The following is a 12,065-nucleotide window of genomic DNA, read 5'->3' on the forward strand; positions in this document are numbered from 1 at the left end:
ATGGCAACTCATGAGGAATTATCTTTGAAGGTCCAGATTTTTGGTTTCCTCTGGCTGAATACCAACCCGCGGTAGCTGCGGTGGTTTAATAGGAATGAATGCCCCAGGTTTACCTGACTGTCACTGACACCTTGTGTGGAGACACCGGCCGGGGAGCCTGGTGGTCGCATGGCCTTCTGAGAGCCAACCTTGACGTCTGAAGAACATTAAGAGGTATTTTCAGACGCTACTTCCCTTTCGTACTCGTGTGTCACAGATTTTTGGAACATGTCAAATTTCCAGAGCAAACTGGATTTTGGAGAACAAAAAAATGTTCCTATAATCACCCAGCCCCCTGCGCTGCCCGCCCACGCCTGCCCCGCTCTCCTGCCCCTTCTCCGGCTCCTGGCCGGTCCCGGACCCGCACCCGGCCCCTGCGGGACCCCGGCCCCTGCCCTGTCCCGGCCCAGCCCCGGCCCCGGCCCCGCGGAGCGGAGCGCTGGGACACCGGGCTCCGCCGCCGCTGGCTCAGCAGGCCACGGCTGGTCACCTCTGAAAAGCGTTCCTCTCCCGCCACCTTCTGGTCACCTCTCCGGGCCTGGCCGTACCTGGGCTGAGGGACCCTCCTCCCCCGCCGGCCGAGGTGCGGCGGTGTCCCCGCTCGGTGACGGCGTTGGGGCTCGCTCTCCTCCCGGTTCCTGCCGCTGCCCCCCGGCCTGCGACCAACAGCAAACGCGCGGTGCGGGCGGCACTTTGTACGAGTGTGTTGAGGAAGGTTGTTTGCATGAAACGTCAAGCCTGCTGTCAGATAGGAAAGTCACAGACAATGCTCTCAGCTCCCTCCCCACCTAGACAGGAGCTCTATGTGCTGGATGGTCTCTTTCCTGAGGCAGGCGGCTCCACGAACGGCGACAAACATTAGCACCGGGGAGTTTAACGAGGTCATTTCTCCGTAACTGCTCACACCGAAGCGCTGTGGCTCCGGGGCCCCGCTCTCGGGCGCAGCCTGGTGCGTTATCCTGGTGGCCAGAGGAGCATCTTGTGCTGCTGGGAGAGAGAAGCTGAAAGTAGGTGTCCCCCTCTGGAGGGGTGCAGAGCTTACCTTCACGGACTGAAGACCACAACTGATTAAATTAGAATAGAACTAAAGAGCTGTAATTAGTGGAGCTAATTACTGGCAGGGAAAAAAAAAAAAAAGTTCTGAGCTTTTTGACTTGATAACTACATGCTTTTTTTTTTTCATTGTGAAAAGAGTATCGTGTTACCCAACTCTGTGTTTCTAAAAATGTGAGTAAATAAATACTAGGCAGAAGTTACATTAATCACTGACTTCTGATGCTCATTTAATTAATGTATTCATGCATCATTTAATGAATAGAGATGAAATTGTGTTTGCTCAGATGATTTTGAAATTGCCACAGACAGTGGTAGTCTGGGAACTTGTGCTCTTAGCCTTTGTTACAGAAAGAGACTATATATCTTTTGCAGCTAAATAGGGATAGTAAGTTTGAAATGTAATCACTTTTCAAAAAAAGTTAGAGTTCTTGGTAACACATGCCCCTGCCTCCAGCTGCTTTAAGCAAATTATACTCACACTGTCCTTTCTTTTTCTTTTTTTTTTTCTTTTTTTTAAATGCTCTCCTCTTCTTTGTGGCGTGTGAAAAAAACACAGAAACAACAGGGGAAACACTAACAGTCTTGGGGAAACAGTGAAACTCTGCAAAAAATGCTGCCAAGCATGCAGAGCAACTAACTGAAACAACAGAAAACAAGCAATTATTTTTGGTCAATATATGTTGTCATAAGAGCCAAAAGGATTCTGACAGATGTGTGATTTTTGAAACAAGAAGATGCTGTCCCCATCACAAATGGGGTCCTACTTCCTGATGAAAGGCTGAGTTTAAATACTGCTTCTCACTTTACCATGACTGATGTGGTCCACTGGAAACCTCAAAACATTAGAGGGTGATGCAGCCTCCACAAAGTCTTTATTTGGAAGATGTAGCTATCGTTGGCTCGCTTCCCTGGATGGGGACTGTAAGGCAGAGTTCTACAATGTAGAATTCACTGCCTCTGGGGACACCACCCTTTCAAAGTGGCCCTCGTGCTTCTCATGGGATGCAAAGCCTTTGTAAACAACCTCCAAAGGGATTTAAAAACCAACCACAAACGTGGTGTGGACCACCTGGGCCAGCTGAGAGCTGGGCCTGTGGTAGCTAAAGGGTCTTTTTGAGCTGCAGCAGGACCAACAGGAATGGCAATGCCAAGGTGGCCAGAGGCATCAACCAGCCAGAGCCAGCTCAGAAGGCTCAGTACTGCATCCCTGGCACCAGCTGTGCCCCTGCAGCTGTACCAGGCCCTGAGGAGCTGCTGCAGGGGCCTTTCAGAGCACTGTCTCTGGGGTCTTGGTGACCCTCCTTATCTGAAGAAGGTAGAAGAGGCGTTGGGCCTGAGCTCTAGCTCTGCAGCTTATGAATTTTGTTATGCAGGTACCATCCTGGTATCCTGGTGTGAAGAAGGCTTCAGAAACCCAGCTTCAGGATGTGTATTCTCAGCTAACTCCCACCTGAGCTGTCTTAGCTGCAAAAAACAAATTAGAAATTCAAACAGATGGGAACCTCTCAAAAAATGTACACTATTTCATCTCCCAAAAGGATTTTGACAAGTTATTTAAAGCTATGCATCCTACTACCATCTCTGTCTGGTCTTTGAGGCACAAATGAACTCAGGAGAGGTTTGTGTTTCAGCATGGGAAGCGCAGAGTTGCCTTTTTGCATTTCTAGCAGCGACATCAGCAGCAGATAGCAATGAACAGGCGAAAAGCTCTGTTGAGGTCAAGAAGAATTCACTTCCTGGCCCCCTAATAGACTACGAGCATGTGATGACCACTTTTAAGTGTGAAAAGGTTATTTCTCTGTAGCTCCTCCTAATGCGTATACAGCACCCAGCATTATTGCTTGGTATGTGGCTGGTGGAGTTAACTTTCAGAGGAGATGTCAGCTGCATTTTGCGCGGTGAAGTTCTCATGTAATGCTGCAAGCATCAGGTGGGAGTGATGGCTTTTGCATGGGTCTCTGCAGCTGCTAGACATCCTGTATCTACCGAATGCAGCCAATGCATGAAACCGAAGTGTTGGATTCAAAAAGGAGATTGGTGGGTGAGAAGGTTTGAAGTTCAGGCATTTGCCTCCTTGAAGGTTAACAAAGCTCTTAAAAGGCTTTGCAGTTTTAGTTGGGGATTTTAACCGGAGCTGCCAACAAAAGCTCCAAAATCCCTGAGAAATGTGTGCAGGTTTGTCTTCCACACAATCTTCCCCCTGAAGAGGGGGGGCAGGGAAGAGGCTGGCCAGAGAGATTTGTTTCTCCTGGATGTGCAGTAAAGTCAGGCATTCCAAGAGGTTTTGTGTGGCTCCTGGGAATGTTTCTAATCTACCCTAGAAAGCAGTGCAGGAACCTGATGACTGTAGCTACAGCGGCACCGTTTAAACAGAAATTCAGTTCTCAGCTGCCCTGGGAGCCGCGCAGTTGTTTGGACCTGCAGCAGAGTGCGTGGGGGCAATGCCACTGAAAAAGACCAGGGACACTAGAGATTCAGTTTGTGTTAAATGATGGCCTGCAGCTAAGCACAGTGGCAAACAGGCCCTTTTGATCATGTTACTGAGGCTGTTCTGGGAGATGTTGTTCTGGCTGCTGCTGGAGTAAGAGCTTACTGTCTTTGGCTACCCTTCTCCCATCCCTCATGGTGCCTCATGCTCTGCCAGTGTAACTGCACACAGTCACTCCCTAACCTAGTTCTGTCAGAATGATGCAGGTTAGGTTAAGTATTTTTTAATATGGGAAGGGTAGCCTCAAGGCCAGGTTCCCTCACTCAACTTCTATTATGATAATAGCATGTGACATCCATATTATGCTCTGCTCAAGTGTGTGTGATCAGCTCCTGATCGGACTTAATGCCTCTGTAAATAAAAGAAACACAGAACAAAAAGCCTGAGATTTTATAAGCTAATAGCCCCTCAGAAACCTGGCTGGTTCCCAGAGGAGTTAACTCATTTAGAAACCTTTTAGTGGGCCATATTGATTACACGGATGTGTTCAGAGCTGTGGATATCGCAGTAACAATGAACCGAGGCAGTTTATCAGCGCATCAGTTATTTTACTGGGATAAAAAGGAGCTTCAATTGGACTAATGATGATGGGCTCAATCTTATGTTGAAGCTATCTGACTATCACAAAATTATCTTTCAGTGAGCTCATCTGTTTTGCAAGGAAGAAATTCATAATCTCATAGGATGGAAGATGTGCTGGCTATTTATAGTCACTGATTTTACTTGTAAGGAATATCATGACTTCACAAGTGCAGTGGCACTAATCTCCCTGGTAAAGCGTTTACCCTAATCTAAAGGGAGCTGCTCCTACAAAGCCAGCCGTGTACATAAAAGGGCCATTGAACAAATCTGCACCGCTGGCTCTCATTTGCCTGTAAAAGCAGCAGGTGAATCAGAGTGTCCTGAACGCACAGCAGCCCGAGAGCCAGGCTGCTCTCTGAAAATGAGACAGTGAGACAGAGGAGACAATATTCCTACCCAAAATGGCTGCAACGAGCTGAGATGAACGTAGGCAACAGCACATGAGCAGCTGAGAAGGCGCTGTAGCCAGCCGGCTGCCCGAGGTCTGCAGGTGCGGGTTTAGTAGTTAAAAAGCAGGCTGCTGTTACTCCACCAAGGACAGTAAGAGAGTTATTTCTCAGTTATTTCCTACCCTGCTCCAAACTAGCTAGTCTGGGGTAGCTTTTAGTGCTAAGTTGTATGTATTTGCTTTTAGTACCTGTTCCCAAGGGAGGAAAATACCTTTCTGGTTATGTTTGCAGAGGTCACTGAGGACCACAGAGCTAGCTGGAGTACATCTCCAGGAGATCAAACATGCTCGCAACTGAGCCAAATGAGAATGAGTTATTTAGAAAGCAAGGGTGGAGTGGAGTTTCTGCATTTTCCAGGGCTGCGAGGAGCAGTGAGCCAGCAGAGATCACTGCTGGGATGGAGGTAGGCGACTGCAGGTGCGAGACCTGCACATACTGGAGTTCTGTTAGCGATTTCACAGGCGCTCAGGTCTTCAACAGGGTGTGGAGCCAAGCCCATAAGACAGGTTGTGGGTGCAGGGCACAGCTCCAGGGCTGTGAGGGCTCTGAAGGGAGGGAGCGTGGCCTCATAGCGCCTGCACTGCCACTCTCTACCTGGCTTTTGGCTTGCCTTGAGTCTGTATTTATTTTTTCTTCTTGGGATCTGCAGGAATAGAGTGGAGCAGTGTCCTTTGCTCACTTTCAGCCTGGTCTGCTGAGCCTTCCCCTCCTGGTCGTAGGCTCACTGATTTCACAAAGACAAGCAGATTTGTGCACAAGGTACGTACCACATCAGTTGCAAAGGCCAGATGTAAGAGTGTTCCTTTAAATCATAATCCTTCATGTAATATCACACTTAGTTGTCACAGAAACCATGGCATCACTAACACTTACAGCTCTTGATCCAGCAAAAGAGTTGAGCATTTGCTTTTAATATAAAGTATGTGCTTAAATTCCAATTAATTCTATGGCACTGCTTGTATGCCTAGAACAAGGTCTACACTTTAATTTTTTTCCTAGATGAGAGTGATGTGGCCTGGTAAAACCTTCTGGTTGCTTTAGTTAAGCCAAAGTGGCATGCATGTTTCACAATCATCAAAATTACCAGTACAGGAATGGTCTGAAGGATGTCCAAACAGCAGTTTTTAAAGAGGATATGTTGTAAATTGAGTGCTTGATTAGATCACTGTCTCTGCTTCTGCAACCTGGAAAAGTGTTTGAATAATGCTTTTTGTAGTTCCTTCCAGTACTTAGGACACCGGACATCTTTTAATTCTATTGATTCTATGATAGAGAGTAATTTTTTTTAAAATTACTTCAGAAAATGTAGAAGTTTGATCATAATTTCAGTCTAACACAAGTATTTGTGCTCCCAAATTAAATAACTGTTTTAATATAGCTGCTCATATGGTATTTTTTATTTTTCATTAAAGACACAGTTTCTGGATTAAGTACTTAAGAATTACTGTCTTCATTTTAAGGTATGTTTTGGCACTCAAAGTGGCTGAGAAAAGTATGAAAATATCCTTATGTCTCCAAGAAAACAAATGAAAACCGGAGGCAAATTAAGAAAACACTGCATGTATATTAGTTCAAAGATCTGGGCGGGTTAAAACATCTTTTAGTCAGGTCTGTGATTTACGGTTCTTTGAATAGGTGTCAATGCTGAATATTCAATTCCTGTTGCAAGTATGTTTGAAAGATAACATGTAATATTTTACTCATTTACATTAACTATAGTCTTTTGTTCCCCTGATCATACTACAAACAAAATACTCAGGGTACCTCTTCAGTGGCTAAATGTTGCCCTTCAGACAGGGACTCAGAGCTTACTGGACTCGATGGGTAGGCTTCCACTGGAGCTCAGTGGCTGTTCCTCAGAATTAGACAGGTGGTTTAGTCTGGATCTTCCCAGTTTATGATTCATGTTTGTCAGTCCCATGAGCTGTATGGAGTTGTTACTGTTGCTCTGGCTGGCCACTTTTGGTAATGAGACAGTGAGAGGCATGAATTCAGCAACACCAGGTCCATTAAAAGTTAATGCTCTGACTAATTTCATCAGTTGATAACTGGACCTACCCACAGCTGTTCTAGAAAGTTACACATTTGTGCCTAGGTCTGTATTCATGCCAAGGAGATCTGTTCTGCAGATCTTCAATAAATGAAGGTGGTAGTAACTCCACAGCTAATTTGGTGTGTTTATGATGCTTTCTGCCAGCAGAAAAACAGTAAAATCCCAAAGGCATAAGCTTCTGTGGAAATGAAAGCAGAAGGCTAGTAAATGTGGCTGAGTTCACTTCCAATTCAGAGAATGCTTGTGGACAAATCTTCCTGCTGTTTGTTGAGGTCCACCAGCTGGTAAATGGCTGTGTGTTTCTAAAAGCTGTTATTGTAAAAAGTTAAAATCCTGTGAATGGAAAAGGGGGTTGAAAATATTACTGGCTCATCCCCTTGCCTGGAGAGTAAATGTGTAAGCCTTTGAATAACTGCAAAGATAAATCAGAGAGTATGGTGTTGATTTTGCTGATTCTGGAGTACCTGGACAAAAAGACAGAACCTCATCTGTAAAAACATTTTATTAAATAGTATGATTGACGTGAAGAATTACCATGAATTTGTGGTCAGCCGTATTGGCTCACAAGGCCAACAGACACGCAGCGGGATGGTTCCCCCGATCAGTTGTTTGGGTTAATATTACTGTCTAAGAAGCTGACAATGAGGCAGGGAAAGGGGAGAGTAACCCCCTTTGTTACACTTACAGGGCTTATATCCCTTTTTTACACTGCTCACCTGAGTCTAAGGACTCGCACCGTGTCAGTGCGTTCCCTGCAGTCCACTGTAGGCAACGGATAACGTGGGACTGACTGTCCTGCCTGCTTGGAAACAATTTCAGAGCACAGAAAAGGGCTGCTGCCTTTTTTATCGGTGTCTCTTGGTTCATCTTTAGGGTTGTCAGCATTACAGGGGCTTTTTCCTTCTCCCAAGCACGCAGGCTGTTAGCGCCCCGCCGGGCCGGCGGCTGCCTCCCGCCCGTGCCCGCAGCGCCCCGTGCTGCAGGGCGCTCGCTCCCCCGCAGCGGGACCGCTCCCCCCCCGCAGCGGGACGGCTCCCCCCGTCCCCCGCTCCACCCCCGCAGCGGGACCGCTCCCCCCGTCCCCCGTTCCCCCCCCAGCAGCGGAACCACTCCCTCCGTTCCCCCTCCTGCAGCGGGACCGCTCCGTGTCCCCCCCCGCACCCCCGTCCCCCGCAGCGGAACCGCTCCTCCCGTTCCCCCCCCGGCAGCGGGGCCGCTCCGTGTCCCCCCGCAGCGGGACCGCTCCCCCCGTCCCCCCCTTGCAGCGGGACCGCTCCCCCCGTCCCCGTCCCCCCCCCGCAGCGCTCCAGGTCCCCCGCCCGGCCGCGGGGCGCTGGCGCTAGGTGGTGGTGTGCGCCCACGGAAGGTGCGGGAGCTGCCGCAGGGCCCGCACCGAGCCTGGCTGCGCCCCGCCGGGGCTGCGCGTGCTGCCGGGAGCGCGGGAGGCCGAAGCTGGGTTACCGGCGCGGCGAGGCTTGGCTTTTTGAAGCGTCAGGGCCGGAGGAGGTTTCTAAGCAGTCTGTGATCAACATTTCTTCCGTAGAGCTCACCTTGCCCAGCTTACCTTGCCGCCATGAAATCAGCCCCTTCCCTGGGCCTTACCTGTCATGCACAGCTTGGGCCACCCTTGTCCCACCTTGGTGGCCGCTCTTGGCAGCTCTTTGGCACTACGGCAAGGCTCCCTCGGAGATTCCCAGAGGCTCTTAACGTTGTCGTAGTGGCAGGAGGCTTTGGGCCAACCGTCAAGTTGTGTTTTCTTCCCCAGATTTTAATTTTTCTTGCTTAAATCCCCCACTCCCTCTGTATATCGATGCTAAATAACTCCCTTTGCTTAGTGCTGGCAGCCTGCAGACTTAGGGAGCCAGGACACAAACGCAGGGCTGTGCAGCTACCTGTACTGTTGGGTATACGATGCAACCATGTGCTAATGCAGGGAGGGGATGATAAAAGATCCTTTAACTCCTTCTCTCCAGCCCTGTTCCTCTCCTCCTGCCCCTGTGGGAAGCTAGTATATACCTGTTTAACTATCCTTTAGTTAGTTTATATGAGATAGGTTCTTCAAGCCAGAAGAATCTTCCTTAGCCAGGTAGGGGAGAAGTTAAGACTCTTGTCTAGAGAAAAAGATCACCCTGGTGAGCGTATTGACATTCTCTGTTCTTGTAGGTGTCACACAGATGCTGTGTTGTTCTGAGGTTGCTCTGTGTTGTGCCTGGAGCTAAAGTGCGTGCAAGCCAGGTCTAGATTTAAGGGGTGTAAAAGAGGATCCTAATAGCCATCAGCTGCATCTGAGACACTCACTCTGGTGTTTAGTCCTTTTAAGTCTCGCTTCAGAAATCTGTTCTCTGAGTCTCCCACTTTGCTCTGATTTTTGATAATTCTCTGCCAAGATCATAGTTGCAGTGTTCTATTTATCAAGGAGCTTTCCTTTATGGAATGACACTGCCAAACACCACTGAACTTCGTGCTGACCTTGCTCTTAACTGCATCTTGAACTTGTTAGCCTGTTTAAAATTCATAGAAATGTGGAGTAAAGTATTATGTTCCACAAATTTTTTTAAAAATCAGTGGCTAACTGGAGGAAAGTAAGTGTTCCCCTTTTGAAAATATTGGTAAGACCCTAGTCTTACCCTGTCCACAAATCAGAGCTCATCTGAGCACATATAGAATATACTGGACAAAAAGATGGACTCTTATCTATAAAAACATTTTCTTAAATAAACAGATTGAAGTAAAGAATACAATACCAGGCAGAACAGATTCTGAAACCAGCCACAGCATCTGCTCTGTCTCCCCTAGCCAAAACAAGTGGTGAATGTAGGTGGTGGGAATATGGAGAATCCTGTGGAAAGTAAGAAGTGTAAAAACATGGGATGGAATTGGGAAAGGGCAAGGCGATTTATAATATGAGATCAAGTAAGATGCAGTCTGATGGTGGGATAAAAAAGTAATCCATAGGAAACCAGATTCACTAGGTTTGTGGCTTATAGATCAAAGAGTTCGGGGGGGTTTACCATTTCTCTGCACTTCTTGAAATTATTTCCTTGTTCTCATTATTATTCAAAATGCCTTTCTGTGTCATCTGATAATTTCATCAATGATAGTTCCTTCTAGATCACTATGAAAACCTTGATCTCAACTCTAACGCAGTACTACCACGATCCTTTTTAAACACACTAAGTACCTTTCCCTGCTCAGTAATTTCCTGGTTTTATTCCTGGTTCACAGTTCTTAAGCCAGTTCTCAAGCTATGTGGGTTCTGTTAAGTCGCAAGAGACATGAATTAATGTTATATTCAGACTTTTGTGATTCACTCTTTCATATGTTTGTTTAAAGTGGAGTATGTTGATTCTGCTACTTCCCTTTTACTCACTGACCTTGTAAATCTGTAAGAGGTTCCCTTCCTTATAAACTCCAGGGCAAATATAACTGCTTGTGAGTCTGTTACCCTTCATCTGTTTTATTGGCTTTTTGTGCTTAGAATTTGTTTCTAGTAGGAAAAGTGACAGGTTTACAGAATGGTAATTGTTGGGATCATTCTTTTCTGATGTTTGGTCTTGCATTTGATTCTCTGAGACTGCTGTTTCCTGTGGCTTTTTCTCAGGCAACTCTTCATACTTCAAGTCATCTCTATAACGGAAAAAAGTCTTTTCTATCCTTCTTTCACTCATAAAGATACATGGGTTAGTTTTACAGATGTACTTCACCATGGGGTTTTTTTCAGTGCTGTATCTACCAAACTCGATGTTGTGGTTTTGGTATTTAAAAGTTACCAGACGCAGAGTATGTAAAAAATCCCATACCAGAGCTTGGTAGATCTTGAATTGTGGTGTATGGACTCCTGTGACCTCCAAATCAGAGAATGATTGAAAATCACTGATCTAGCTCACCAGTATTTTAATTCCCGTGAGTACTGTGTGATCTTGGTAAGGCATAGCCCGTCCTGTTGTTGAGATAGTGAGAAAAAACTGTTTATTATGTGCAGTAGGGAGCAACTTAAGATCTGGGATTAATTGATTCCCATAAAAATTTAAGCATCATCTCAAATGGATGTGCCGTCTCTCATGCTGCTTCTCCAGGGACCGTGGGCCCTGAACCTCCTTCCACTCCTCTGCTCCATGTCCCCTGTGAGCATTCTTGGCACAGAGGGGTGGACACCACCCAAAGCATGGGCTCCAACAGCACTCTGCCTGCTCCCCTTGTGCGAGGAGGGCGTTGGGGTAGGACGGGACGTGGCTAGGCACAGCGAAGCTGTGACTGTTTCAGCCTATACAAGGCTGTGGATGGGGCCGCTGCAGAACTGGCCCCAGACTCAAGGTGCCTTTCCTCTTTGTGGACAGCTGGGCTCTCTTGACAAACAGCATAAGCAGGACAAACACCAGCACTGACAACAGCTTGCTGTGTAACTTTGATTTTGTCTCTTCCAAGTCTGGCTCAGACGTGTGGTTAGCTGAGTTACTGCAGTGCTGGGCTGCGGTTGGGTCCTAAGGCTGGCTGTACACCTGGCTCTGCAATGGCACTGCCTTCAAGATGTGTCTGACTTTCCCCACCTACAAAATGAGGCTGCATCCTATGCCTGGTTTGCTGTGACACTGACAGGATTAGGGCTTGTGCAGCACTTCAGGCATTCTGTTGAGGGTTTGAACAGGAGAGTACTGCCACAGGCACCGCTTTGTTCCCCAAAACCTAAACTTACCTACAAAAAGTAGTAAGAGTAAATGAGAAGCCCTGGCTGGTGTGGTTGCTGAGATGCATTTGATTTGTGTTTTCCAGGCTAAGTGACGCAGTGGTGTCTGGCTGTGCTTGCAGAATCTGAAACAATAACTCTGACCTGCCCGGCTCATCTCAGTGCCTGCCACATCAGATGCCCTGAGCTGATACTGTAATACAGACAAAGTTAACTATTTTGCTACCTATAAAAGAAGAAAAAAGAAGGGGGATGAAGGAGCTGCATATTTAGCTGTGACTAATATTGTATCTCAGCACTGTGAGTACTCGATCTGGGGATCTGCCCATTTCCCTGCCTCCCCCTCCAGCCAGAAATGTATTTAGCAGGACTGAGCTACATCTACATCCCTTTTAAGCCTCTGTGATGGCAGGGGACAATAAGCTTGCTGAGCCCTATAATGCTTATGACTCTGCATGGATGCCAAGGAAGGGGTGCAAGTCCTAGGGTGTCCAGGGAAAGTGCGTTATCATACCCTGAATAGTGCTCCACACAGCTGCCTCTTCCCTCACCCAGCTGGCTTTGGGAAAATGTTGTCATGATTTCCTTTTTTGTCTGGCTTGTTCTGTTATTTCATTAAACGGCGTACCTCACATATGGCTGCATACTTCCTCATTGCTTTCATAGCTGTGCTTTTCTTCTGTTTTTAAGAATCTATGGAGCCATAAAGGAGAA

General features: G+C 47.1%; 1 long non-coding RNA gene across 1 annotated transcript; it reads left to right on the forward strand.

Annotated features, from left to right (window-relative positions):
* The first annotated feature begins 4,430 nt into the window (after positions 1–4,430).
* LOC119151655 lies at positions 4,431–12,065 on the forward strand. Its single transcript, XR_005105493.1, has 3 exons — positions 4,431–4,655; positions 5,264–5,373; positions 11,438–12,065. It is a non-coding gene; the product is annotated as an uncharacterized LOC119151655 (long non-coding RNA).

Source organism: Falco rusticolus, chromosome 7 (assembly GCF_015220075.1).
Source record: "Falco rusticolus isolate bFalRus1 chromosome 7, bFalRus1.pri, whole genome shotgun sequence".
Classification (NCBI taxonomy): Eukaryota; Metazoa; Chordata; class Aves; order Falconiformes; family Falconidae; genus Falco; species Falco rusticolus.